Source organism: Callithrix jacchus, chromosome 10, assembly GCF_049354715.1.
Source record: "Callithrix jacchus isolate 240 chromosome 10, calJac240_pri, whole genome shotgun sequence".
Taxonomy (NCBI): domain Eukaryota; kingdom Metazoa; phylum Chordata; class Mammalia; order Primates; family Cebidae; genus Callithrix; species Callithrix jacchus.
In genome coordinates this window covers 35494930-35515665 of record NC_133511.1, presented here as the reverse complement: position 1 = coordinate 35515665, position 20736 = coordinate 35494930, and the positions used below count along the sequence as shown (strand labels likewise).

Genomic DNA, 20736 nt, shown 5'->3' with positions numbered 1-20736 from the left:
ATTATGGATGGGCATTTGGGTTGGTTCCAGGTCTTTGCTATTGTAAACAGTGCTGCAATGAACATTCGTGTGCATGTGTCCTTATAGTAGAACAATTTATAGTCCATGTTTTTGGTGTTAAGTTGACGAACATTATTAGACCTAAATTTTTCTCAAATTGTTTTTCTCTAAAGTTCTATAATATTATGGCTTAAATTTAAGTCAGTAATATAAATTGAGTAAACGTTTTATAAAATATGAGACTTCCACTGAATTAATTTTCTGGCCTATGGATGTTCAAATGTTCCAACATCATTTAACCAAAAAAAATTGGTTATTGTTTCTTTATAAAACTACCTTTGTTCATTTGTCAAAATTCTGTTGAGCATGTTTTCACAAGTCTATTTCTGAGTTATGTATTCTTTTCCATTAATCTATGTGTCCCTTGTCCAATACCAGCCTTAGTATTATAGCCTTACAAGTCTGGAAACTGAAAATGTATTCATCCTACTTTGTTCTCATTTTTCAAATCTATTTTAACCGTTTTAGTTGGTTTGTGTTTACATAAAAATTTTAGAATGATATTTTCAATATGTATTGACAATCCTGCTGTGATATCATAAAAATTGCATTCAATCTATATGTCAGTTTTGGGAGACATCATCTTTTTTATGTTCTCTTCTCTAAATGATTAACATGGTGTGTTTTTCCATTTATTAGGATTTTCTTTGACTGCTTTCACAAGCATTTTTTATTTTTAGCATACAGTTTTATACACCTTTTGTTAGATTTACACCAAAGTAGGTCTTTTTTTGAGCAATTATAAAAGGTGTTGCATATTTAATTTTGATATCCATGTGTTCATTGCTAATGTACAGAAATAAAATTTATTTCTATGTATTTATTTTGCATATTGCAACTTTGCTGAACTCAATAATTTTAAACATTTTTTGTAGATTTATTGTAATTTTCTTCCTGAGAAATCATATCATTCTGCAAAGAGGCACAGTTTTATTTCTGTCATTTTGATCTATGGTCTTCTTATTTTCTTCTCTTGTTTTACCACACTTGCTAGAACTTCCAGCACGATGTTAAAGGGGTGAGAGTGGACATCCTTGCCTTGCTCACAATCTTAAAAGGAAAGCACTTAGTCTTTCACCACTAACTATAATGTTAGCTGTGCTATTTTTGTCAATGCTCTTTGTATTAGTCAGCTTGCGCTACCATAAGAAAATATCATAACCTGAGCAACTTCAACAACAGATTCTTATCCTTACAGCTGTGGAGGCTGAAAGTCTGAGAACAGAATGCCAGCATGCTTGGATTCTGGTGAGGGCTCTCTTCCTGGTTGGCAAACAGCCATCTTGCTGCCACATCCTCATGAGGCCTTTCCATGGAGCATGTGTGTGAAGAGAAAGCAAGGAAGCTCTCTGTGGTGTATTTTCTTGGAAGAACTTTAGTCCTACCCAAGTAGGACCACTTGTATGACCTAACTTAACCTTAATTACCTCATAAAAGTTCCATCTTCACATACAGTCACACTGGAAATAAGGAGCTCAATATTTAAATTTTTGGGAAACATAATCTAGTCCATAGCGCACCTTCTTAAGTTGAGAACATTCTCTTTTATACTTAATTTGTTGGGAATTTTTCCTATAAATCTGTGTTAAATGTTTTCAAATGTTTATTCTGCATTGGTTGATATAATTTTTTTTAGTGTATTAATAAATGGATTTCATGGATTGACATATAAATATAGAATTAGCCATGTATTCCTGGAACAAAAACCCACTTGGTCATGGTACAGTATTATTCTTTGTATATAACACTGCATTTGACTTGCTAATATTTTATTAACCATAATTGGGAACTATAGTCATGAGGGATATTCGTTTGTAGGGCTTTTTTTTTTCTTTTGTGTTTTTTCTGATTTTAAATACTAGCTCCATAAAATGAATCCTAATATACTCCATTCTCTTCTTTTTTATGGAAGAGGTAGTACAAAATGGTGTTAACTCTTTCTGAACATTTCATGCAGTTCTCCAATAAGGCAATATGGGTCTGGAGATTTCTTTATGGAGAGTTTCTTATTTTCAATTCAAATTCTTTAATAATTGTAAGAATGCTTAAAATATCTATTTATTTTCCCAATCCAGTCTATCATCGATGGGCATTTGGGTTGATTCCAGGTCTTTGCTATTGTAAACACTGCTGCAATGAACATTCGTGTGCATGTGTCCTTGTAGTAGAACGATTTATAGTCCTTTGGATATATGCCCAGTAATGGGATTGCTGGGTCAAATGGGATTTCTATTTCTAAGGCCTTGAGGAATCGCCACACCGTCTTCCACAATGGTTGGACTAATTTACACTCCCACCAACAGTGTAAAAGTGTTTCTTTTTCTCCACATCCTCTCCAGCATCTGTTGTCTCCAGATTTTTTAATGATCGCCTTTCTAACTGGCGTGAGATGGTATCTCAATGTGGTTTTGATTTGCATCTCTCTGATGACCAGTGATGACGAGCATTTTTTCATATGATTGTTGGCCTCATATATGTCTTCTTTCGTAAAGTGTCTGTTCATATCCTTTGCCCATTTTTGAATGGGCTTGTTTGTTTTTTTCCTATAAATCTGTTTGAGTTCTTTGTAAATTCTGGATATCAGCCCTTTGTCAGATGGGTAAACTGCAACAATTTTTTCCCATTCTGTTGGTTGCCGATTCACTCTAGTAACTGTTTCTTTTGCTGTGCAGAAGCTGTGGAGTTTGATTAGGTCCCATTTGTCTATTTTGGTTTTTGTTGCCAATGCTTTTGGTGTTTTGGTCATGAAGTCCTTGCCTACGCCTATGTCCGGGATGGTTTTGCCTAGATTTTCTTCTAGGGTTTTTATGGTGCCAGGTCTTATGTTTAAGTCTTTAATCCATCTGGAGTTAATTTTAGTGTCAGGTGTCAGGAAGGGGTCCAGTTTCTGCTTTCTGCACATGGCTAGCCAGTTTTCCCAACACCATTTATTAAACAGGGAATCCTTTCCCCGTTGCTTGCTTTTGTCAGGTTTATCAAAGATTGTATGGTTGTAGGTGGAAAAAACCACCATGAACTTCATATGGAACCAAAAGAGAGCCCGCATAGCCAAGTCAATTCTAAGCAAAAAGAACACAGAGGGGGGCATCACACTACCAGATTTCAAACTATACTACAAGGTTACAGTAATCAAAACAGCATGGTACTGGTACCAAAACAGAGATATAGACCAATGGAACAAAACAGAGGCATCGGAGGCAATCTTTCTAATTTGTCTTTCATTTATGCCTCGTTTCCAACCTGGCTTTCCCTGGGGTCTTTGAAATGACCTGACATTTCCCTCAGTGATTGCCTCTGGCATTTCCTACCTCTGAAGTAGAGAAGAGAGTATGCCCTGAGGATCTATTAAGTGCTGCTAGAGAATCCAGAAGGGAAAGGCCACATGTACCTATAGGTTCCTCAAGAACTCGTCCCCCACTCACCCTGCCCACGTGGAATGGTCACTAGGCCATGGGACCCTGGTGACGACTGTCCCCCCTCACCCCGCACCCTCTCCAAGGCTCCCAAGCCCAGGCGGGTGGCTGTGGATCTGCCCTGAGGAAGTGAACCTTCAGGAGTGAGGTACCAGCCCTCTGTGGTGGCCTCCATGCTGAGGGAAAGCAGCCTCTGCAGCTGGGACAGGGGAGCACAGCGGAAGGTCTGGGGTTGCCCTGGGAGAGAGGAGCCCCACCTCCACACTCTACCTGTAGGGGTGGGGGGCCTTGGGCCCATTTCTCTCCTGCTTCTGCCGCTGGCCCTGGCCCTGGCTTGATCCTCCCCAATTCTTCTCCCACACCCCACCCTAACAGCCCTCGGGTCTGTTCAGATGGCTTCTGCACAGGGTGGGTATTTGTCCCTGGGCGCCCCTCCACTGTGGGGTGAAAAGTCCTGTCCTGGAGAGTGAGGTAAGAGAGGCTGAAGGGGATGCTGTGGTGTCATCAAGGCTGAGCCAAGAGGGTTGATGGGGCACATGTCCATCCCAGACCTCAGCAGGCAGAGAAGGATCCAGGGCAGCCTCCTCTGTTCCCACTTTGAGCTTCAGAGGGCACAGTCTCTCCCATTTCTGACCCAGAGCCAGCACAGGACACCCCCTAAACTTCCAAGGTGACTTGAGGACTGTGAGGCTGGTTGGCTGGGACCTTCCTGAGCCCAAGAGGAATTCAACCCTGTGAGGCCCCTGCAGACCATCTCCTACAGCTGCACAAAGGTCAGAGTATTGGAAATCAAGGAGGCCAGCATGAGCCAAATCCCTGGGTGGTGTCCCTTAGGGCTCATGTCCTGAAGGCTTTCTGTCAAGACTCAGTTAGAAACCAGGTGCAGTGAGGGAATCCAAGGGGAGGGTGCGTCTGTGACACCCCCCAGCCTCTTCCATGCACTGGCCTTTCTGGAAGCTGCACTTCCGGAATGAAAAGGGGATGCTGACCCTTTCCCTAAGCCCCAGCACAGCACAGATGGAAGCCGCCACCTCTCCTCAGGAAAAACAGATATATTTGGAAAGAAAACATGAATTGGTAAGAAGACGCTTTTAACACAAAGAGGACGTGCTAATCTGAAACAAAACAGATTTTCTCTGCACAGGACAGACCAATATTGTCTGGGAGGAAACTTGTTCCACCCAGGAAAGGCATTAGAATCATGAATGGGTTGCCCAGATGTGAGTCACCTTTGGAGCAGTGTTATGTATAATAGTGAAGGTGGCCTGGGACATTTGCCACCCTTGGCCTATGCTGTCAGGCACTGGCCAGGCAAACAGCCTCCCTGGCAGCAAAGCACAATTGCTGTTGCTGTCCCTGATCCTCCTTTTAACAGAATAGCTGTGGCTCATGGGGGTGTCTTGGTGACTGCAGGCCATCTCTCTGGGAATTCTCTTTTGTTCTGGGTGGGATGGCCTCTGTGGTAGCAAGAACACCCATCTGCCTGGGCTTGGAGTTCCCTTTGTGCCAGTTTAACAGTGAAGGACCACATCCATGCCAAGGCCTCAATTCATCCTCCAGGATTTGTCCAGCAAGGGTGAGAGCTGCCTGTGCACAACCTTCCTGTGCCTGGGCACCGGCTCTGGGCAGTGGCTGAGCAGGGCTTGACTTTTTGCAGGGGGCCTTTCTGCTCTATGCCTTTTTTCCTGGTGTTAAGATACTCCAGGTTATGAGTGATCTGTTTCTAGAAGTGGCTTTCTGGAGGTGCCCCTCTGTTCTCTGGCAGGGGCTGTCCTGAGTCCTGCACACCTATGTCCCAGCTCCCTTGGTCTGGGCCTCCTTCCAGGGGCACTGCCATCAGTAGGGCTGTGCACCTTGGTCTGACTCTTCCATGGGTCCTTCCCTTTTGGGCCCACAGGTTCCAGCTGTCCCACGTTGGTCCCTCACTTCCATGGGAGCAGGTGTCTGCAGCAGACTTGAAGCCACAGGCCAGTGGCACAGTCCTGGAGGAGGATGCCAGAGGCACAGCCTGGAGGCTGCTTCCCTGACTCTACCTCCACTGTGAGCTCACACTTAGGAACAAGCTGTGCTTTCTGGCATTGCTCTCCTGGATCCAAAGCAACAGAAGTTCTAGAGAGTTGGAGACTTGCTGGTCTCTACAGACCCCATACTCCTCAGATTTATATGAACACTTTGGGCATTTGCGATCACACTGAATCCTGAGGTGACTTCAAAAGGAGAAGGTTTCTCCTCCTTGGCCTCCACTGGCTTCATGGTGTCTTCATCCCTTGCAGATCAGGATCCTGGGCCGAACTCCAGCACAGCTCTGCCACCACACGGGTCTCAGTCTCCTCCCATAGCTGGTTCCTGGCCATTGCTGAACTCAGATGCAGCTCTAGGCTGGCTCTCCAAATTCCCCCTAGAAGGCCGCATGTGAGGAGCTGAGAAGGCCACCTGCCCTCCTGTCCAATCCGAGAAGCAACTGAGCACCTGTGATTGTCACCAGATAGGGTCCCTCTCATAGGTGAGGGGGCAAGGAGAGGACTGTCTAGGGTAGGGACTGACATTTTTGTCATTCTTTTCCTCCTGGACTAGGAGCCCTCCATTCTGACTTTTCTCTTGTTCTAGTTTCTGAGGATATCCTCCCAGAAATTTGGCAACCTGGGCTGTGAAGGAGACAGCCCCAGATTGGCAGGTAGCCAAAGAGGTATGCCCATCGATGTGTGTGGGAGTGGGGGGGGGGCGCTGAGCCTCACCAGCCTAGAGAATTAGGGGCTCCAGGGACTGGAGACTTGGACCCCACCTGTGCATTGCTTGAAACCTTTTAATATGGGCTTCCAGCATCTGTTGGGTATAGGGATGGAGGAAGGACAGCTGCTGTGGGGCATCCACGTGAGATTTCCGAGCCCTCCTGGATGCTGGGTTCCTGGGTCTCTCATGGCTGCCAGGCTTGGGAGCAGCATGGCCAGCAATGAGACACACTCACGGGAACCACACCTTCACTGACCTCCTCACCGTTTTGCCCAAATGGACTTGCAGGTTGTTTTCCAGATGCTTCTAGTTTGGGCCCCTGAGTGAGAAACTTACTAATACTTCAGGGCCTCTTGAAGTCCCCTTCTGACTTCTCATCGTCTTTCTGCAGAATCATCACTAATGTCCTTTCTAAGCTTCCCCTTGGATCTCCTGGGGCTCTCTCCAGTCCTCCATCCTGGCTTTTCTCCTGTTCTAGTTTGAAGCTTACAAAGCCCTCTCCAGAGAACATTTCAGAGCTCTTGGACCCCATCTTTTGCACATCCTTGTTCTCCCTGGAAAATTCAGAAGACTTGGAGGGCAAGACATCTTCCTGTTGCTGCCACTTCTCTGGGACTTCACCCTGAGGCTGCATCAGGTGCCAGGTGCCTGGACTCTGCAGGGAGGGCTGCACAGCTGTTCATCTTTGGTGAAAATCCTTTGACTGCTGCTGTGTGTGTGTGTCTGTGAGATAACAAGCTTCATAAGTCTTTGTGTATCTTTTATAACTCAAAATTATGATTCTAACACAAAAGTAACATTTAGAGGTGTAATTATTTGTATTATTGTTAAACTTAGTTTTATGAATTTTAAATAATATGTTTGACATTTTGTGTCATTCCCTGTGTAAAGATAGTAAAAGTTAATGTAGTCATAACAACTAAAATATTAAAATTTCACAAAATTAAGTATAAAATAAAGTTCAACTTCTGGGTTAATGAGAGTAGAAAAGTTATTGTATGTGAAAATTATGAAGATGAAGGAGGTTCTTGAGTAAAAATCCTTAGAAAATAACCAAAATTCCTAGGAGAGTTTCAGGCTTTCAAAGGCTGTGAAAGGGGTGAAAATTTCAATGAGTCTATAATGTGCTACCTATTTTCAGCATTAAATTTCTGCTACGTTCAGGTCTGACTGAGGTATCACAAGACAAGAGACGAGAGAATCAGGGCAGCAGGAGGTTAGAAAAAGAGGCAGGGATGAAATAGAACATATTCAGGAAGGAGAACACTTGAGGTTTATATTGGTGCTCTGTTTATAACAATGACAGTATGTTCAAGAACATTTATTTTGCTAAAATCTTAGTAAACTATATGAACACTTATGTATTGCATTTGGTTTTTATTTATTTAGATGTTTTTACATTTTCGAAAACTCAATTTTAAAATTATTTATTGAACATCTGTTCAATAAATATGCACATGTATGTGTATACGTGTGCTTACTCATGTGTATGAGTATGTGCATGCATTATTAGGTATAGGTATGCATACACATGCATGGATATATGTGTAAGTAGGTGTGTATGTGTGTGTCTATGTTTACATGCATGTGTGTGAATGTTTCTGTGTATGCCATTGTTTGTCATTACATGTATGTTCATATGCATATTCATATACATAAATCTATGTGTGTAAGTGGGTGTGTATTACTGTGCATACTTTTTTGTCTGCAGCATATGCACCTAAATGTCACAGATGTGACAAATGTTACAGCTACCACAAGATCTACAAGTTCACAGTGGTTACATTAAAGTTCATAGTGGTTACATTTTCAGAACACCATAATCCTAACTTTCTGCAGTGTTTATTGAAACACCTAAAGCTACAAAACCCCAAATGATCTGGTTTGTACATGTTACTAACAATATTCATTTGTTGACAGCTTCTATGGAATTGAATATCATCTTTTCTTTTTTTTTTATTGCATTTTAGGTTTTGGGGTGCATGTGCAGAGCATGCAATACAGTTGCATAGGTACACACAGGGCACTGTGTTTTGTTTGCTTTCTCCCCTTCACCCACATTTGGTATTTCTCCCCTGGCAATCCCTCCCCACCTCCCCCTCCCACTGGCCCTTCCCTTTTCCCCCCAATAGACCCCAGTGTTTAGTACTCCCCTCTCTGTGTCCATGTGTTCTCATTTTTCATCACCCGCCTATGAGTGAGAATATGCGGTGTTTCATTTTCTGTTCTTGTGTCAGTTTGCTGAGAATGATGTTCTCCAGATTCATCCATGTCCCTATAAACGACACAAACTCATCATTTCTGATTGCTGCATAATATTCCATGGTGTACATGTGCCACATTTTCCCAATCCAGTCTATCATCGATGGGCATTTGGGTTGATTCCAGGTCTTTGCTATTGTAAACACTGCTGCAATGAACATTCGTGTGCATGTGTCCTTGTAGTAGAACGACTTATAGTCTTTTGGATATATACCCAGTAATGGGATTGCTGGGTCAAATGGGATTTCTATTTCTAAGGCCTTGAGGAATCGCCACACCGTCTTCCACAATGGTTGGACTAATTTACACTCCCACCAACAGTGTAAAAGTGTTCCTTTTTCTCCACATCCTCTCCAGCATCTGTTGTCTCCAGATTTGTTAATGATCGCCATTCTAACTGGCGTGAGATGGTATCTCAATGTGGTTTTGATTTGCAACTCTCTGATGACCAGTGACGATGAGCATTTTTTCATATGATTGTTGGCCTCATATATGTCTTCTTTCATAAAGTGTCTGTTCATATCCTTTGCCCACTTTTGAATGGGCTTGTTTGTTTTTTTCCTGTAAATCTGTTTGAGTTCTTTGTAAATTCTGGATATCAGCCCTTTGTCAAATGGGTAAACTGCAAAAATTTTTTCCCATTCTGTTGGTTGCCGATTCACACTACAGACTGTTTCTTTTGCTGTGCAGAAGCTGTGGAGTTTCATTAGGTCCCATTTGTCTATTTTGGCTTTTGTTGCCAATGCTTTTGGTGTTTTGTTCATGAAGTCCTTGCCTACTCCTATGTCCTGGATGGTTTTGCCTCGATTTCCTTCTAGGGTTTTTATGGTGCCGGGTCTTATGTTTAAGTCTTTAATCCATCTGGAGTTAATTTTGGTGTAAGGTGTCAGGAAGCAGTCCAGTTTCTGCTTTCTACACATGGCTAGCCAGTTTTCCCAACACCATTTGTTGAACAGGGAGTCCTTTCCCCATTGCTTGTTTTTGTCAGGTTTATCAAAGATTGTATGGTTGTAGCTATGTTGTGTTGCCTCTGATGCCTCTGTTCTGTTCCATTGATCTATATCTCTGTTTTGGTACCAGTACCATGCTGTTTTGATTACTGTAGCCTTATAGTATAGTTTGAAATCCGGTAGTGTGATGCCCCCCGCTGTGTTCTTTTTGCTTAGAATTGACTTGGCTATGCGGGCTCTCTTTTGGTTCCATATGAAGTTCAAGGTGGTTTTTTCCAGTTCTGTGAAGAAAGTCAATGGTAGCTTGATGGGGATAGCGTTGATTCTGTAAATTACTTTGGGCAGTATAGCCATTTTCACGATATTAATTCTTCCTAACCATGAACATGGAATGTTTCTCCATCTGTTTGTGTCCTCTCTGATTTCGTTGAGCAGTGGTTTGTAGTTTTCCCTGAAGAGGTCCCTTACGTTCCTTGTGAGTTGTATTCCAAGGTATTTTATTCTTTTTGTAGCAATTGTGAATGGCAGTTCATTCTTGATTTGGCTCTCTTTAAGTCTGTTATTGGTGTAGAGGAAGGCTTGTGATTTTTGCACATTGATTTTATATCCTGAGACTTTGCTGAAGTTGCTTATGAGTTTCAGGAGTTTTTGGGCTGAGGCGATGGGGTCTTCTAGGTATATTATCATGTCGTCTGCAAATAGATACAATTTGGCTTCCACCTTTCCTATTTGAATACCCTTTATTTCTTTTTCTTGCCTGATTGCTGTGGCTAGAACTTCCACTACTATATTGAATAGGAGTGGTGACAGAGGGCATCCTTGTCTAGTGCCAGATTTCAAAGGGAATGCTTCCAGTTTTTGCCCATTCAGTATGATATTGGCTGTTGGTTTGTCATAAATAGCTTTTATTACTTTGAGATACGTTCCATCAATACCGAGTTTATTGAGGGTTTTTAGCAGAAAGGGCTGTTGAATTTTGTCAAATGTCTTCTCTGCATCAATTGAGATAATCATGTGGTTTTTGTTTTTGGTTCTGTTTATGTGGTGAATTACGTTGACAGACTTGCGTATGTTGAACCAGCCTTGCTTCCCGGGATGAATCCTACTTGATCATGATGAATAAGTTTTTTGATTTGCTGTTGCAATCGGCTTGCCAATATTTTATTGAAGATTTTTGCATCTATGTTCATCATGGATATTGGTCTGAAGTTTTCTTTTCTTGTTGGGGCTCTGCCAGGTTTTGGTATCAGGATGATATTGGTCTCGTAGAATGACTTGGGTAGGATTCCTTCTTTTTGTATTATTTGAAATAGTTTCAGAAGAAATGGTACCAGCTCCTCTTTGTGTGTCTGGTAGAATTTGGCTGTGAACCCATCTGGACCTGGGCTTTTTTTGTGTGGTAGGCTCTTAATTGCTGCCTCGACTTCTGACCTTGTTATTGGTCTATTCATAGTTTCAGCTTCCTCCTGGTTTAGGCTTGGGAGGACACAGGAGTCCAGGAATTTATCCATTTCTTCCAGGTTTACTAGTTTATGTGTATAGAGTTGTTTGTAATATTCTCTGATGATGGTTTGAATTTCTGTGGAATCTGTGGTGATTTCCCCTTTATCATTTTTTATTGCATCTATTTGGTTGTTCTCTTTTCTTTTTAATCAATCTGGCTAGTGGTCTGTCTATTTTGTTGATCTTTTCAAAAAACCAGCTCTTGGACTTATTGATTTTTTGGAGGGTTTTTCGTGTCTCAATCTCCTTCAGTTCAGCTCTGATCTTAGTTATTTCTTGTCTTCTGCTGGGTTTTGAGTTTTTTGATCTTGCTCCTCTAGCTCTTTCAATTTTGACGATAGGGTGTCAATTTTGGATCTCTCCATTCTTCTCATATGGGCACTTATTGCTATATACTTTCCTCTAGAGACTGCTTTAAATGTGTCCCAGAGATTCTGACATGTTGTGTCTTCATTCTCATTGGTTTCGAAGAACTTCTTTATTTCTGCCTTCATTTCGTTGTTTATCCAGTCAACATTCAGGAGCTAGTTGTTCAGTTTCCATGAAGCTGTGCGGTTCTGGGTTGGTTTCTGAATTCTGAGTTCTAACTTGATTGCACTATGGTCTGAGAGGCTGTTTGTTATGATTTCAGTTGTTTTGTATTTGCTGAGCAGTGCTTTACTTCCAATTATGTGGTCAATTTTAGAGTAGGTATGATGTGGTGCTGAGAAGAATGTATATTCTGTGGATTTGGGGTGGAGAGTTCTGTAAATGTCTATCAGGTTTGCTTGCTCAAGGTCTGAGTTCAAGCCCTGGATATCCTTGTTGATTTTCTGTCTGGTTGATCTGTCTAATATTGACAGTGGAGTGTTAAAGTCTCCCACAATTATTGTGTGGGAGTCTAAGTCTCTTTGTAAGTCATTAAGAACTTGTCTTATGCATCTGGGTACTCCTGTATTGGGTCCATATATGTTTAGGATCATTAGCTCTTCTTGTTGTATCGATCCTTTTACCATTATGTAATGGCCTTCTTTGTCTCTTTTGATCTTTGTTGCTTTAAAGTCTATTTTATCAGAGATGAGGATTGCAACTCCTGCTTTCCTTTGCTCTCCATTTGCTTGGTAAATCTTCCTCCATTTCTTTATTTTGAGCCTTTGTGTATCCTTGCATGTGAGATGGGTTTCCTGGATACAGCACACTGATGGGTTTTGGATTTTTATCCAATTTGCCAGTTTGTGTCTTTTGATTGGTGCATTTAGTCCATTTACATTTAGGGTTAATATTGTTATGTGTGAATTTGATACTTCCATTTTGATGCTAGCTGGCTGTTTTGCCCGTTAGTTGTTGTAGATTCTTTATTATGTTGATGCTCTTTAGCATTTAGTGTGATTTTGGAATGGCTGGTACTGGTTATTCCTTTCTATGTGTAGTGCCTCTTTCAGGAGCTCTTGTAAAGCAGGGCTGGTGGTGACAAAATCTCTGAGTGCTTGCTTGTTCGCAAAGGATTTTATTTTTCCTTCACTTCCGAAGCTCAGTTTGGCTGGCTATGAAATTCTGGGTTGAAAGTTCTTTTCTTTAAGGATGTTGAATATTGGCTTCCACTCTCTTCTGGCTTGTAGAGTTTCTGCCGAGAGATCTGCTGTGAGTCTGATGGGCTTCCCTTTGTGGGTGACCCGACCTTTCCCTCTGGCTGCCCTTAGTATTTTCTCCTTTATTTCAACCTTGTTGAATCTGACGATTATGTGCCTTGGGGTTGCTCTTCTTGCGGAATATCTCTGTGGTGTTCTCTGTATTTCCTGCATTTGAGTGTTGGCCTGTCTTGCTAGGTGGGGAAATTTTCCTGGATAATGTTCTGAAGAGTATTTTCCAGCTTGGATTCATTCTCTTCATCACATTCTGGTACACTTGTCAAACGTAGGTTAGGTCTCTTCACATAGTCCCACATTTCTTGGAGACTTTGTTCATTCCTTTTTGCGCTTTTTTCTCTGATCTTGGTTTCTCGTTTTATTTCATTGAGTTGATCCTCGACTTCAGATATTCTTTCTTCTGCTTGGTCAATTCGGCTATTGAAACTTGTGCGTGTTTCGTGAAGTTCTCGTATTGTGTTTTTCATCTCCTTTAATTCATTCATATTCCTCTCTAAGGTATGCATTCTTGTTATCATTTCCTCAAATCTCTTTTCAAATCTTTTTTCAAGGTTCTTAGTTTCTTTACGTTGATTTAAAACATGTTCTTTTAGCTCACAAAAGTTTCTCATTATCCACCTTCTGAAGTCTAATTCCGTCATTTCGTCACAGTCATTCTTCGTCCAACTTTGTTCCCTTGCTGGTGAGGAGTTTTGGTCCTTTCTAGGTGGCGAGGTGTTCTGGTTTCGGGTGTTTTCCTGCTTTTTGCGCTGGTTTCTTCCCATCTTTGTGGATTTATCCACCTGTCGTCTGTGTAGTTACTGACTTTTTGATTGGATCTCTGAGTGGACACCCAGATTGTTGATGATGGAGTATTTCTGTTACTTGGTTTTCCTTCTACCAGTCTAGCCCCTTCGCTGTACGACTGCTGAGGTCCACTTCAGGCCCTGCTTGTCTGGGGTGCACCTGTAGCGGCTGCGGAACAGCGAGGGATGCTACCAGTTTCTTTTTCTGCTATCTTTGTCCCAGGATGATGTCTGCCGAATGTCAGTCTTATGGATATAGAGGGGTCAGGGAGTTACTTGAGGAGACAGTCTGTAGGAGCTCAAGTGCTGAGCTGTGAGCTCTGTTGTTCATTCAGGGCTGCTAGGCTGCTATGTTTAGTTCTGCTGCAACCTAACTCGTAAGAAAACTCCTTTTTTTTCTCAGATGCTCTGTCTGGGTGGGGGTTGGGGCTTTCCTTGTGAGTGTCCGCCTCGCTGTCCTGCCCAGCTAGGAGGCAGTCTAGTCACTTTTTGCCTGCCGAGGCTCCGCCCTGCTGGTGTGAGGTTCGCCCTTTTCCTGCAGGCTCCGCCCTTCTGCTGTGGTCTCCGCCCTGCTGCCTCAGGCTACACCCTGCGGCAGAGTCTCTCTGTTGTACCGGGTTGCCTCGGCAGCAGCAGGCTGCGTCAGCAATGGGCGTGTACCTCAGTAGGGGCTGATTACCTCGGTAATGGCTGAAGCCCCTCCCCCGCGGAGCTGCACTTTAAAAAAAAAACCTATTCACCGGGAGCGTTTGGAATCGCCGTTTTGTTGGTCGCACTGCGCTCCCCCAAACGCTGAGTCCCTGGGATTTCCTGGGCTGGGTCACAGTTCAAGACCCATTCAGTCTCAAGTTCAGCCCTCTCAGGTCTTAGTTTGCTGGTTCAACAGGGCACCTGTAACAGTGCGCTTTTGTATGGAGCGCTGTGGAGGGCCTCTGCGCTCCGGCACGGGCCGGAGCTGCACTGGCTGCCGGCTACGCCAGCGGAGACCTTTGCCTGGCGTCCCGCGTCTCTTTTATACCTGGGAATTTCCCCGTTCTGTGGGCAACTAAGATCCGTCTGGAAATGCTTCCCCGACTCACCCTCTCTGTGCGTCCAGCGAGAGCTTCAATCCTGGGTTGTTCTCACAGCGCCATCTTGAGTCCTCCTCCGAATATCATCTTTTCTTAGCTGCATATCAGTTAAGTGGCTTCAGAAAAGTGCACTTTGTTTTAAAAATCATACTAATTTGAACATCATTACTTACCAGGTTTGAAAAAATATAATATTTTTTATTCCTACAAGCTTTATTAATATACTGATTTCATATTTTCCCTTAGCACTTTGGTTTTGGTGGTGGTTGAAGTCATGCTATTGAATGATACAATGACTAGAGATAGTTTTAAAAAGTTTTACTTTATAGCTTCTGAAACCAGGAGTGTGAAAAGTGCTCTGGGCATAGACTGTGGGCTAAGAAAATGTCTTCAGTCCTGTGGTGTCTGCTCCTTAATGTTCGAGGAATTAATTAGATGTTCATACAACTAGTTATTTTAAATTGGGGAGGTATTCTAACTCGTAAGTTTATAACCTCACAAATAATTAGGTGCATCATCTTTATCTTTCCAATACGAAACTTTAAAATAAATGCTTTGGATGGAAAACAGCATGAGATGTGGGTTTGTGACCCCATGTTTGGTGGGGTGCAGGCCAGGTTCTCTTCTTTCCTGCCTAGACTTGCCAAACCCCTTGATAGAAGGTTTTTAGGTCATAAGGAGAATTTTCAAAATGCTACGTTATTAATTTTTTAGTCTTTCCAAGAACCACCTTGTGTCAGTGTTAGAACTGCTTTCTACTTAATTAGTTTCTGGTCTTAACATTTTTTCTTAATCTTTTCTTCCTTGTTTAGCTTTTCTCTTTCTCGTTTACACAGTTGGATGCTTAGATTGCATTTTTCAGCTATTGTTCTTTTTATATGTGCATATATAAGCCTATAAATATCCCTCTAAATAACGTCACAAACTTTGATTTATTATTATTTAACTTTTAATTCATGTGTTCTAATATCTTTTGTTTTCATTTTTCAACATTGGATTAGTTAGATTGGTGTTTCACAAATTTCAAGCATATGGATGTTGTTAGGCACCTCTTTGTTATTGAAGTCTAGCTTTTATAGAAAATACAGTTTATGTTTTTATTTCTTTGAAATGTGGAGGCTTAATTTCTAGTCCAGCATTAGTCCAATTTTTGTATATGTTCTACATATACACAGAAAGGATGTGCATTTGGCAAGGAATGGGTACACTTTTCTTTCTGTACATGTCCATTAGATCAAGTTCTGTCTAATGTACTTATTAATATTTAACCCATCTACTGAGTTCTGAATTTCAATAGTTACATTTGTAAGTTCTAAAGCTCCCATTTTATTCTTTTATATAAGTTTACTTCTTTGGTAAATTTTTTACAACAGTTTATTTTCAGGTACATTTATTGTTTTTTCAATGTCAGTTTTGTTTTTCACTTTATTAACTAGATATTCATTATCATTTGGCTTTTATCTCTTTATTTTTGTAAACCATTTAATTGATTTGTGATCATCTTTAGACCTTCATTTCTTGTTTTAACATATTTATATTATGGTCTTCCTCAAGTTAATAATTTTTAAATAAATTCTTCATTTTCTAGTGTTTTGTATGCAGAGTCCTTTAACACCTCTCTCTTCATAAGTCCCTGCATTGTTTTTAATTTTTAATTCAAATTCATTATCAGTGTTTTTGGTTTGTCTCTACAACAGTCTTCTATAATTTGTGTGTGAGGTCAAGAATTTGATTTTACTCTATTAAAAGATAACAACTTACCCTCATTCCACTTATGTAAAGCTAGTCTCATATTTGAAAACCAATCAATGCCATCTACTGTGTTAATAATTTAAAGAAAACAGAATAATTATATCAGTTGATACAGAACCATCATTTGATGATATTTAATACCCATTCATGATACAAACTCTCGGCCAACTAGGAACAGAATGTAACTTACTCAACCTGATAAAGAACATCTTCAAGGAAATATGCAGCTAACATCACATTTAATGATGAAATAGTTAATGCTTTTACCCTAAGATGAGGCATGAGGCAATAGCTGTCCTTTGAGGACTCCACAGTGAGACTGTGAAGTAAATTATTTTGCAATTCAGAAAACCACTGTGTGTTTAATTGTCAGTAATATCCAATATCCATCCTTTGGCTTTGAAAAATGAGGTATTTGGGGATTCATGGAAGCCTTTGGTTTTAGACCATCATCTAAGCTGAGAGAGGGCTAAGCTTGCTACTATCTCTACCTAAGTCACACTCAGAGTAAACCATCCTACTCTGTGGTCATCATCACTGACATATGATCAAGTGTAGCCCCCAGATGACCCCGAAAGCCCATGATACAGGTGGCACATCCCCACAATCAACCACAGGTGATTCACATGGCTTGATTAAATGTGATGCCACTGCACAATCTGAATGACCAGTATCTCATCTTCCATTAGGCAGGAGTTCTGAGCCATGACCATGAGCAATGACATGAGCAAACTAAGCCCAAAAGCCCATACTTATGGTTTGTCTTCTGGGACCACTGTTGGTATAAAGTTGGGTCTAATCACAGGACAGAAACAACAATTATTTTCATGGGTAGAATCTGTTATAAAGAATCAGCCAGGTGTGGCTGCTCACACTTTTAATCCCAGAAATTTAGGAGCTCAAGGCCAATAGATCACTTGTGCTCAGGAGTTTGAAACCAGCCTGGGAAAAATGGCAAAATCCCATCTCTACCAAAAATACAAAAAAGTTATCTGGGTGAGGTTGTGCATGCCTGTGGTCACAGCGACTTGGGAGGCTGACAAGCGAGAATCGCTTGAGCTCAGGAGGTGGAGGTTACAGTGAGCCAAGATTGTGCCACTGCATCCCAGCCTGGGTGACAGAGGGAGACCCTGACTCAACAAGGAAAAAAATAAGAAGAAGAAGAAGAAAAAAATGAATCATTAAACTATGATGGTAAAGAACTCTAGAAATGGAAGAGATACTCCAAACTGAACCTTAGGGTTTAGGGAGAGTACCTGAGGCAGGTAAAATTTGGAAGGGAACATTAGGCCTTGCTGAATAAGGTATGGGTACAGATCACCATGTGGCAGAGAAGTTTTCTGGGTTGCACAAACTGAAGCTGACCCACCATCCTTGGACAGCATGAACATACCCTGGGCACAGGTGAGCTGAAGATTGTAGGTAGGCAGGCAGAAAGAGTTGGGCACTGCTACTAGAATTTTTGAAATTTGAAGTTATATTGGCCTTCCTCTTCAGAAAAAAAAAAAAAAAAACTGTTGGGCCGGGCGCGGTGGCTCAAGCCTGTGGTCCCAGCACTTTGGGAGGCCGAGGCGGGTGGATCACGAGGTCAAGAGATCGAGACCATCCTGGTCAACATGGCAAAACCCCGTCTCTACTAAAAATACAAAAAATTAGCTGGGCGTTGTGGCGCGCGCCTGTGATCCCAGCTACTCGGGAGGCTGAGGCAGGAGAATTGCCTGAACCCAGGAGGCGGAGGTAGTGGTAAGCCAAGATTGCGCCATTGCACTGCAGCCTGGGTAACAAGAGCGAAACTCCGTCTCAAAAAAAAAAAAATCTGTTTATGGCTCAGGTCCCTGTGGCTCTGGACATCTGTGCCCAGACGTCAGGTGTCTAGTTTGCTGAAAGGACAGCTAGGTATGGTCCCTGACTGAGAAAAGAACACAGGAAAGTAATGTCCTTGGCTGACAGTCCTCAACTTTCTGACCTTTCTGCCATTCAGCTTCTGCCTGAGCCAAGGCTTGGAAGTAACACACTGAGAAAACTACATTCTGAAAGCATTGAGCACTGGAGAAAACTGTGCAGTTGGTGCTGGAGAAAAATCATACTCTCCATGAGCCTGGTGAACAAGCACACAGGATCCAGGAAGAAAAACCTCTTTTCCCTACCCGATCTCTTCAGAGAATGCTACTGACAAAGCTAAATATTATGCCAGCTGGTAAAAGAAACGTATTTCAAACTTGTCCAGCTCCAGTTTTATGGATTGGAGAATGAAACATCAATTTAAGGCCTAGAGTTATTAAACTGATAACTGCTAAACACATCTTTTACACTTTGCAATTACAAATATTATCTATCTACACACACACACACACACACACACACACACGTATACAGTATTGCACATATAGTGTGTGTTCATGCATATATGCACACACATACATGAATAGACAGAAGGTCTAGATTCATGTACATACAGTATTTTAACCTATAAAAGTATCTATTTAAACACCCAGAAGCTGACTGTGGCTATACCATATGGAACAAAATGTGCAGCATTCCTGATCCTTACCCACTCAGTGTCTATCACTGGGCCAAACAGAAAGAATTTTATAACCTTACAAATGACGTGTGGGGTCCCTCCCTCTGGAAATCACTGTCCAACATCCTCCAAGCTTCTTTGCAATTAATTCCCAATTTCTTTCATGTTCCCTTACAGCACTCAGTCCACTGTGATGTTTAGAAGGAAGCTTGGTGGGGAGTGGCTGCCTCCCATACACTCAGTTATACCTCTGCACACAGGGGTAATGTGGGTACTCGAACACTCAGTCCAGGACCTCTCATCCTCATGCCTGTCATCACTGAGGAAAACTAGGGCCATGGCCCCTCCTTACCATTGCTGACTTATGACGTCTTTTTCTCTTCACAGAAGCTGGTGAAATTTAAGTTAATAATAGATGCTTATATTAATAAACTTTATTCATAACATACTATTGATAATAGAAGTTGGTTATCAATGTAAATTTCTATGAATTTAATTATGCATTTTGATATATTAAATTACAATATACAGTTTATATAAATATCACTTATAATATAGTTTATATTTATACTTTGTTATATTTATAATATAAAATTTATCATATAATACATATATACATTATAATTTAAATATTTTAATATAATATATTGTAAGTTTATATTTTAATATACATTTTATTATAATACTAAATACATTATAATATAAATTTATATTATTAATATAAATTTCACCAGCAACTGTGAAGAGAAAACAAATCATGAGAGAGTAATGAATTTGAAGTCAGAGTGAACTAATTGAACCATTTGTCTACCACTCAGCATGTGTCCAACTTTGGCTAAGTCATTGCATATCTCTTAGCCTGGTTTTTAATATGCCTAAAATACAGATATTTCCAATGGATCAGGATTACTGCATGGGTTTTTATAATAAATTACTCATAAGAGGTCTACTGTCATATCTGGAACAATATAGCAGCTCAATAATACATAGTTTTATTCTTATTGATACTATTATTAATATTAGGCCAGCATAACCATAAATATATCCCCTTCTCCAACACATAAATATAGGCAAGGATATCAGAGGATACCTACTAACAATTTACCAAACTCCATTCCTCATTTTCTAGTGAACACGAAAGTTAATATTTCATGAAGCACTTTAAAATTTTCAGCTAAGCTCCAATGATGTCCAATATTTGAAAATGATTCATTAAGTTTCAGAGTCTTTTGGTGATTGAGAGGCTTTTCTGCTTGTGAGATATTAAGTGTAGGTGAAAGTAGATACTATAGGAAAGGAAAGTCTTATGTGCTTTGATTACAGTTGTTCAATTTGTAATTTAGAATATTTTCTAAGATTTTACATGTTAAATCATATTTGTATGGTTTATATCTTGGCAATAAAATAAACTTTTATTTACATATCCTTCCAAATTGGTAATTTAAAGTAACCTGATAAAAATGCTCATACTGTTATTTATATCAGTTATGAGTTTAAATGGCATATGATAAAGAGAATATTGTTAAATTTGAAAACTTTTTTTAGATTTTAAGAATAATTTCATTGAGTTGAGAATATATGCCTACATACGCATAATAAACAAATCTGTATATTGTATAAAATGTTACCCCAAAGTTTTGCATCTTAAAGCAGTAAAAATTATCTTACAGGTTAGTGTAAGGCATGGCTTAGCTGGATGGGTTTTGCTCAAGACCACAATAAGTACATGTAAATTCATGGACAGAGGCTGCAGTCTCATTTGAAGACCTTACTGGGACTTGGTGTGATCCACTTCCAAACTTACAATGTTGCTAGCCTTTTTCATTCCTCATCATGGGGTCATCTCCACAGTGCTGGCCCTGACCATGACAGCTGGCTTTCCCATGTGAGTGGCTTGAGAGAGAGTGAGCAGTAAGATCCTGCACAGATTCAGCCTGTCTTTCCACGCTCCCTGCGCTCCTGGCTCCTCTCCCGTGCCCTGCCCTCCAGCGACCCCGCACCCTGCAGAAAGAGCCAGCAAGTCCTGGCTGTCCCACTGGCCACGTGGGCTCCCTTGGTGCCTCCA

At 41.1% G+C, this 20736-nt stretch overlaps 1 long non-coding RNA gene across 1 annotated transcript in view; it reads left to right on the top strand.

The window, feature by feature from the left end:
• LOC144577975 (uncharacterized) overlaps positions 1-20736 on the top strand; it is a 67845-nt gene that overhangs the window by 14668 nt on the left and 32441 nt on the right. The gene's annotated exons all lie outside the window — the stretch shown is intronic.